An 8,944-nucleotide genomic window follows, 5' to 3' on the forward strand; every position below is an offset into this window, starting at 1 on the left:
GAACCGCGCGACCGCTACGGTCGCAGGTTCGAATCCTGCCTCGGGCATGGATGTGTGTGATGTCCTTAGGTTAGTTAGGTTTAAGTAGTTCTAAGTTCTAGGGGACTGATGACCTCAGAAGTTAAGTCCTATAGTGCTCAGAGCCATTAATTTCATAATGGAAGTGCATTTTAGGATTTTGTTCTGTAAATATTCTTTCTACATTGAGTTCCAGAAAATAATCTACAAAAGAAATGGAAAAAATATAAGACTGTCTTTTGTGAGAGAATTTCGTAAGACAAGAAATTCGAAATCAGATTCTGTTGGGGGTGAAATGTCGAAATATACGAGGCCTGTTCAGAAAGTAAGCTCCGATTGGTTGCCAAATTGAAACCACAGTGAACATCAGAAATGTTTTACTTGTAACAATTAGCTACACCTTTCAGCTACTTCTCTACGTAGTCGCCGTTCTGACTTAGACTTTTGTCATAGCGTTGTACCAACTTTTCAATAGCCTCATCATAGAAGGCAGCCGCCAGTGCTTTCCGCCAATTCTCCACGCTGGCCTACACCTCGTTGTCTGTGTCAAAATGTTGTCTTCAAAGACAGCGGTTCATGTGACCAGAGATGAAACTCAGGGGGAGACAATTGCGGACTGTATTGTGGGTAATCTCACATTTCCATTTGAAAACGATGCAGGAGCATCTTCATTGTCCCTGCAGAATGCGGCTGAGAATTGTCTTGAAGAAGAAACAGCACGACAGTTATGTAATGTTAGCTGCATAGCTTCAGGCGAAATTTCTCACCAGGCCCTCGTACTTGGCGGCAGACACTATTTTCTAGACATCTTTACGCACTCACTGCGAGCTCAGAAATGAGAAGAGCGACGTGATGCTAACTGGGGTTATACTAGAGACACTACCCAACACATCTGTGCAAAGCTTTATCGGATTTTCATAGTCGTTTCCATTTCGCGACCGATCGGAGCTTACTTTCTGAACGCCCCTCGTATTATGCTGATATCCTTTCATTTCTGACCCTAGTTTTGGAAAACAAACAGTAAGTAATGTTGCATCTCTTCTTGTTTGCAAGTGTGATACTCTTTTCTTGTGTAAAATTCGTGTTAGTGACGAGCAACAGCATTGTGGAAATAACAAACAAATAATTTCGAACAAATATTTAGCAGTGCAATAAGAACGAACGGTTTCCGTTCCAGAACGGTGTCAGACATTTCGGAAGACGACGATTTGTCGCGAGATGCAGGGGAATGTGAAGAGGTGTCAGCGAAATGAACGACATATTGAGGCTGCCACTAAACGAGACCACGGAAGAAATGGAATCCTAGCAGCACAGATGGAAAGCAGCCCGATATCGATAAGCTTTGCAACGTTCTACACAAATGTATCGAGCAACGGGACCGTTCAGACGAGCAGTCTTCAGACGAGGAGAGTCAGTGACTTAAAAGATATCCCTAAAGATATCAAATTGCAAACCAATACAAAAACACTGTCGCCACATTCCTCAGTCAACACTGCCCCAGGAACAAACTTCATGTAACAATTCTTCTGTCTCTCTTTCTGTCCCATAGACCTGCTCTGTCACATCACTGGAATGAATAGATTTTTCAGCACATTGCAGATTACAAATAATAAATAAGATTGTATTTTGACACCATGTGGAGAAAAGAACCAACAATGAACATTTTTTCGCTTCAGTACATTATTTAATTTTCTGCTCACCTTAGAGTCACGGCAATCCTCTCCTCAACAGAAATGCATTTTGTCGTGTTGGTATCTTGCACATTGAAATGTGGTTTCAAAATAGCACAGAGTTGCTCAAATGATGACACTGGCATGCGCTAGAAATTAAAAAAAAACTTTTGTGGATCCTTCCGAGGATCGTCATGTAGACAAACAAATGCACCCAATCTGGTGTTAGTAATAGTGTGACACCATAACTTACTCCTCGTCCTCCTCTTCCTTTTTCTTTAATACAGCCTTAACTGCGACAGCAGCAAATTCTTGCACTTCCAGCATGTTACGAGACTCACTGACTGCGAAAACACTGTGGTGTGAGGTCAGGGTCGGGTGAACTGTTAGACTAGCTACAGTCCCTGAAATTGCCGCCCGGGGCAAATACCCCGGTTCCCCCCCCCCCCCCCCCTAAATCCGGGACTGGACAGACAAAGAGAGGGGGAATGGAAATAACAAAATGGTCAGAGAAAAAGCTATTGTGGAACTCGTAATTATTACTATAATGAAAATGAAGGGGAGACTGGACATTTAGCCAACAGAATCGCTGGTAAATGGACCAAGTAAGTACTTTGCTGGATTGCGAGGAAATGGAAAAATCTATGTGACGAATTGTCTGAAGTTTGGTACGGTATATGACTTTAGTAAACGTCTAATTGAAAATCGTAATGCATGGAGAAGCGTGAAGGAGGCCGCTAAGCAAAAATAGATTGTTAATGGTTAATCATGACAACTATAACGTAATATTACGTCGCCTCCGTGTATCAGTAACAAACAGTGAGGCTGTTTCGATTGTGATTCTCAAGTAGCATGAGCAGACTACCCTGTTAATCAGCTGATCCCTAGCTCCGCCTCCTGTGTTCAACACACAAGCTTAAGATCTGGGGCATCTAGATAGATTTACTGAAATTCCTCGTTTTCTTCTTCTATACCTACTACATAATCAGAGAGACACGTGTGAGGAGACATAGTCACGTGATTTTAATATAGCGCTGATCTGGTAGACTTTACAATCCTCACGAATACGGAAACTTACGTTATTACCTCATCTGCCGAGTTCTTTATACTTGCTTATTTGGAACTGCGATGCTGAATTCCTGTTACACTACTCATACAGAGAGAAATTCGTACAAGGAAGAATAGGTACGATTCATAGGTAAATTTCACAATGATTTGATTATAACTATCGTACTAAAGAGTTACTTTCTCTGTGAGAAGACATCAGCACGCCGTATAATGAATGTGATGTATTGTCATAGGACTAATATTTCTGGTACAATAGCCGTATACAGTATTTGCGAGACAGAAGTGTGAACCTGTAGGTTTGTAAGAGTACTTCGCTGATTTGGCGATGTTCCTGCGACTTTGGAGCTGACTTACACAACCAATTGCAGCGGCGAGGGACAACTCTTATTGAGTTGCAAAATGTTAATAACTGTTCTTTCCAACATTATTTCTGTGACATAGTGTCTGTACAAGAGAATAAAATCCGTTTTTAATATTATTTGGCACTGGGAATTTCACGTGATATTTATTTTATAATGTAGCAGATATTTGTACATAAATGCGTCAAATAAATACGTTAACATGGTAACTATTACATGCCTGTCTGTAAGAAAGAGAAAAATGAATACAGGAAAATAATGCAAAATTATGGACAGTTATATGATAGGCTATAAATCGTTAATTTACTGCATGTCATAACTCAAAATATGATGTTTTTCGGGTCACTTTCAATGGCTCTAGCTTGTTATTTATAAACCCATCTCATAATATCGCAACATAATTTACTAGAACAGAGACTCAACAATACTATCAAGTCCAGAATAAAACCTAAAAAGTTGTTTTCAGTATCGAAAAAATAGAGACTTCTGAGATGTGATGAGTATCGCAACACAAGCGAAATGGCCTTTATTTTCCTCTTTAAAGCTATAAGCAGATTCATTCCGGATATCGGATGTAAATGATTAAATGCCTGAGAAAGGTGTAAATGAAATGCATGGAACTTTTGAATGCTATCTACATAGCTGTGCTAGCATTGTAATGATATTCAAAATCTGTAGAGAGCTTACGGAAAAACATTTCGACGTTCCTAATTCACGTAACCTGGGAGGGAATATATATTGATGACAAAAATCCTCCACATCTAAGTGCTCACTCAAAAGATAACTCTTTCCTATGGGCACAAAACTCATGCTCTCTTTATAACCGTAGAAATGATCTGGGCGCACATTCGATGTTACACACCGGGGGACAGGGCGAACGTGCTAATACTATTGTTAACAGACACAGAAATAATGAGTTCACTGTATCACACACACTACGTTTACATGCAACACATCTTCCGAAAGACATCCATTGTTCACAGTATTTTCACATCGCTTTGATGATGTCTGTTTTCGAGAAAGGATTACAGGTTCCACGACAGTCTAATGGAGACTAGACTTCGTGATACAATGATACAGTATAGTGAAAAGCGTACGAACATGTTCCAACAGTACTGCATGAAACTTTTCAGTAATGTATCATGCCATTGATGCACGCTATTGTGAAGCAAGGACAGGATAACACTCAAAACATAAACAGCAAATAAACATCAGTCAAGTCACTGCAGAATCAACGTACCGGTACGTCGCTTCTCTACTAGTGGCCGAAAAAATGCAGTTCAATATTGATTCGGGACGCAAAGAAGGGAGTTCCTGAAAGAAGATGTTCCATTAAGAAAATAACGCAAAGGAAAATAACAAATTTTGTACTATAACCGACAAATTTTCACGTGAAAATTATAAACGTTTGTGCTCCGTAACATGAAAGTTAGTACGGCACAAATCACCCGCACGGCGCCGTGGCTTAGTTGGTTAAAGCGCCTGTCTAGTAAACAGGAGATCGAGGGTTCGAATCCCTCCGGTGCCTTCGGATTAATCCGAATATTTTTTATATGATTGATACACTCTACACTTCAAGTTCGTGTATAGGAGATATATATTTTTGGTTCCGGACAAAATTTAGAGGTAATAGTGCATGTCAAAAGTCCATTACATTTAAGACAAAAGCTCTTTTGCTGCATCCAGACATATATTTTGACATGAAATTGAGTGTACTTGTTTCTTATAGCTGTTGAATCTTTTGTTATAGGCAAAATGTCAGGGATTATGACAGGCGTAGCTGCAAACATTGTTTACGGTCTGGGCGTGCCTTCAGCATTCTCCAGCAGAATGGCAGCGCCGCAGTACAATTTCAATCAGCGTCTGCGCTAGGCGTGGCGACCGTGGGTAAATCGGTATACCTGCACAAATATTCTACCGTAGAAGTAGAATCGTGTAATTGATCAATGAGAGCAGCGTAATCTGCATATGCATCTGTCTCGATGTTATGTGCTGTACATGGGGTAGGCGCTTTTCTATTGATATTTTGAGGGACGATATTTGGCGTCCAACTTTAATTTTTTTTGTTATTGTTGTTAGAACTTCCACTCTCCTTCTGAAATTCCCACGACTTATTATTTTAGGCATTGAATTGACTTGAGGATTAATAAAATAAATGTTGTCTGTTTACGCGTCTCAAAATGGTTCAAATGGCTCTGAGCACTATGGGACTTAACTTCTGAGGTCATCAGTCCCCTAGAACTTAGAACGTCTTAAACCTAAGTAACCTAAGGACATCACACACATCCATGCCCGAGGCAGGATTCAAACCTGTGACCGAAGCGGCTGCGTGGTTCCAGACTGTAGCGCCTAGAACCGCTCGGCCACTTCGGTCGGCTTCCGCGTCTCTCTGTAGTTTACTTTCTATCGCTTCTTTTCTTATTTCTCTGCTGGACACAATTTTAAATCACCATTCAGGTACTGGCAAAATTGACGGATTTTCTCACGGACGGCGTCTGCGCTGGGATTTTTTTAAAAGAAAAGACAGTCACGTTCAAGACAAACGCGGGTATGTAGTGGTACTGCAGACGAATGTAAAAAACACGAACTCATTCCAAAATAGGAGACGGAGCTCTATTGATGGAATTAAAATCCAGAATATATGACGAAAGAAGACTTTAAACTGGATGCGCCACGGTGTATTCCTTCGACGACCTCATTTTCCTCCTTTTGGTTGTTTCGGGGTTTCGTTTTCTCTCAAACAGTTCTAATGGTCTAATTGGTGGTGATTAGAAGGTAAGGCGCAGCTGTGCTGCTGTGGACGTTGAGCTCACGAAGGGCTGTGACCGCTTGCTAACCTTTTATCTCAAATAAATCGACAACTAAGGATTTCTATTTCCTCGAATAGTGTCATGTAATAGATTTTAAGCTCGAACATAATCCACTACTTGAGGAAAGTAAGTTTCTTACGAAGAATCAGCAGCGAATTATGCAACAATTCTCATGTGAAACACCTCGCTATTCTTCCACACCCGCGGCCTTTAAAACTGTGGATGGCAGGAGAGCACTTCGATTCCGTCTTTCTAGATACCCGAAAGAAGTCCGACACTGTACTGCGTACGATACTGCAGTTCCTGTGTTGTTCTGAATTGCGATGCAGAGTTCCATGCGTGTCCAAAGGAACATTGGATCGTAGTTCAGAACAACACAGGCGCTGCAGTATCATTTTGATCCGCCGATACCGGGCAAGCGACTTCTACTAAAATGCCTCACCCATACTGGAATGTACGTAATGGATGTACGAGTACAGAATGTAGATTCATGGTTGACGACATAGGCAAGTTTCGGCCTGGCCGTCAGCGGATAGCCAAAGTGGCAGTCTACTTTCGGCGGTGCCACGGCTCGGACGTCTGTTTACGTCCCTGACGCGGAAGTTTGTGCGCGCAAGATTGTTTACCTGTCCTTCGTACTCGTAGGTTTTGAGGTAACCGAGATAGAATGACGCATGAATACAGAAAGTCGGCTCAAGATTTGTTTTCCAAACGAATATGCGCAACAGAAAGTCTAAGAAACTGAATGGTTCCTACGAGATCAAGCACAATAGTTAACACCGAACTTATTGGAATACACCTTTCCATATTTTAGTGAAAAAAAAATACGAGCTTACGGAATATCGGACCAGGTTTGTGATTGGATTCAGGATTTCCTAGAAGAAAGAACACAACATGTCATTCTTAACGGTTCAAAATCTGCAGATGTAGAGGTAATTTCGGGAGTACCGCAAGGAAGCGTGATAGGACCTTTATTGTTTACAATATACATAAATGACTTAGTTGACAACATCGGTAGCTCCGCGAGGCTATTTGCAGATGACACGGTTGTCTACAAGAAAATAGCAACATCAGAAGACTCGTACGTACTCCAGGAAGACCTGCAGAGGATTAATGAATGGTGCGACAGCTGGCAGCTTTCCCTAAACGTAGATAAATGTAATATAATGCGCATACATAGGGGCAGAAATCCATTCCAGTACGATTATGCCATAGGTGGTAAATCATTGGAAGCGGTAATGACCGTAAAATACTTAGGAGTTACTATCCGGAGCGATCTGAAGTGGAATGATCACATAAAACAAATAGTGGGAAAAGCAGGCGCCAGGTTGAGATTCATAGGAAGAATTCTAAGAAAATGTGACTCATCGACGAAAGAAGTAGCTTACAAAACGCTTGTTCGTCCGATTCTTGAGTATTGCTCATCAGTATGGGACCCTTACCAGGTTGGATTAATAGAAGAGATAGACATGATCCAGCGAAAAGCAGCGCGATTCGTCATGGGGACATTTAGTCAGCGCGAGAGCGTTACGGAGATGCTGAAGAAGCTCCAGTGGCGGACACTTCAAGAAAGGCGTTACGCAATACGGAGAGGTTTATTATCGAAATTACGAGAGAGCACATTCTGGGAAGAGATGGGCAACATATTACTAGCGCCCACATATATCTCGCGTAATGATCGCAACGAAAAGATCCGAGAAATTAGAGCAAATACGGAGACTTACAAGCAGTCGTTCTTCCCACGCACAATTCGTGAATGGAACAGGGAAGGGGGGATCAGATAGTGGTACAATAAGTACCCTCCGCCACACACCGTAAGGTGGCTCGCGGAGTATAGATGTAGATGTAGATATTGAGCAGTGTCGTCTATGTCAAACTCATTAATGGTGCAGTGAGTCACAAAATCATTCGAGGTACTAAACATTGTCTCATATTCCTTCATCCCGGCGGACATGTCGGACAGGACAGGGATTGCGAAGCGTACGCATCTACGAACTTCCCTTCGAGGTTCCGTCTACTTGGTGATTGATGCCCTACGCCCATATGGAAGAGTGCTTAACGACGTGGAGGAAAAATGGTCGAAACTTCACGACCTACCCAGTCCTCAGTGGAGTGCGACAGATCAGAATAAAACTGACGCTACATATACCCTCATATTTGTTCATCGGTGGATGCAAGCAATAGTCATCTACGATGGACAACACAAAACATGCTCTGGGTGTGGGAAAGAAGGCCACGTCCGTGCAATATGCATGCAGCGGAGGATTGAGCTAGTTCCAACTGGTGAACCCGTGTCTACGTTAACACTGACGCCACTGATACTAACGTACACTATGTGATCAAAAATATCCGGACACCCCCAAAAATATATGTTTTTCATAGTAGGTGCATCGTGCTGCCACCTACTGCCAGGCACTCCATATCAGCGACCTCAGTAGTCATTAGACATCGTGAGAGAGCAGAAAGTGGCGCTGCGCGGAACTCACGGACTTCGAACGTGGTCATGTGATTCGGTGTCACTTGTCATACGTCTGTCCGCGAGATTTCCCTAGGTCCACTGTTTCCGATGTGATAGTGAAGTGGAAACGTGAAGGGACACGTACAGCACAAAAGCGTACAGGCCGACCTCGTCTGTTGAATGACAGAGACCGCCGACAGTTGAAGAGGATCGTAATGTATAGTAGGCAGACATCTACCCAGACCATCACACAGGAATTCCAAACTGCATCACGATCCACTGCAAGTACTATGACAGTTAGGCGGGAGGTGATAAAAGTTGAATTTCATGGCCGAGCGGCTGCTCATAAGGTAAACATCACGCCGGTAAATGCAAAACGATGCCTCGCTTGGTGTAAGGAGCGTAAACATTGGACAATTGAACAGTGGAAAAACGTTGTGTGGAGAGACGAGTCACGGCACACAATGTGGCGATCCGATGATAGAGTGTGGGTATGGCGAATGTCCGGTAAACGTCATCTGCCAGCGTGTGTAGTGCCAACAGTAAAATTCGGAGGCGGTG

At 42.5% G+C, this 8,944-nt stretch overlaps 1 non-coding gene across 1 annotated transcript; it reads left to right on the top strand.

The window, feature by feature from the left end:
• Positions 1 to 4,569: 4,569 nt before the first annotated feature.
• Trnat-agu (transfer RNA threonine (anticodon AGU)) lies at positions 4,570 to 4,643 on the top strand. Its single transcript has one exon. It is a non-coding gene; the product is annotated as a tRNA-Thr (tRNA).
• Positions 4,644 to 8,944: the final 4,301 nt, after the last annotated feature.

The sequence above is a fragment of the Schistocerca nitens genome, chromosome 1, assembly GCF_023898315.1.
Source record: "Schistocerca nitens isolate TAMUIC-IGC-003100 chromosome 1, iqSchNite1.1, whole genome shotgun sequence".
Classification (NCBI taxonomy): Eukaryota; Metazoa; Arthropoda; class Insecta; order Orthoptera; family Acrididae; genus Schistocerca; species Schistocerca nitens.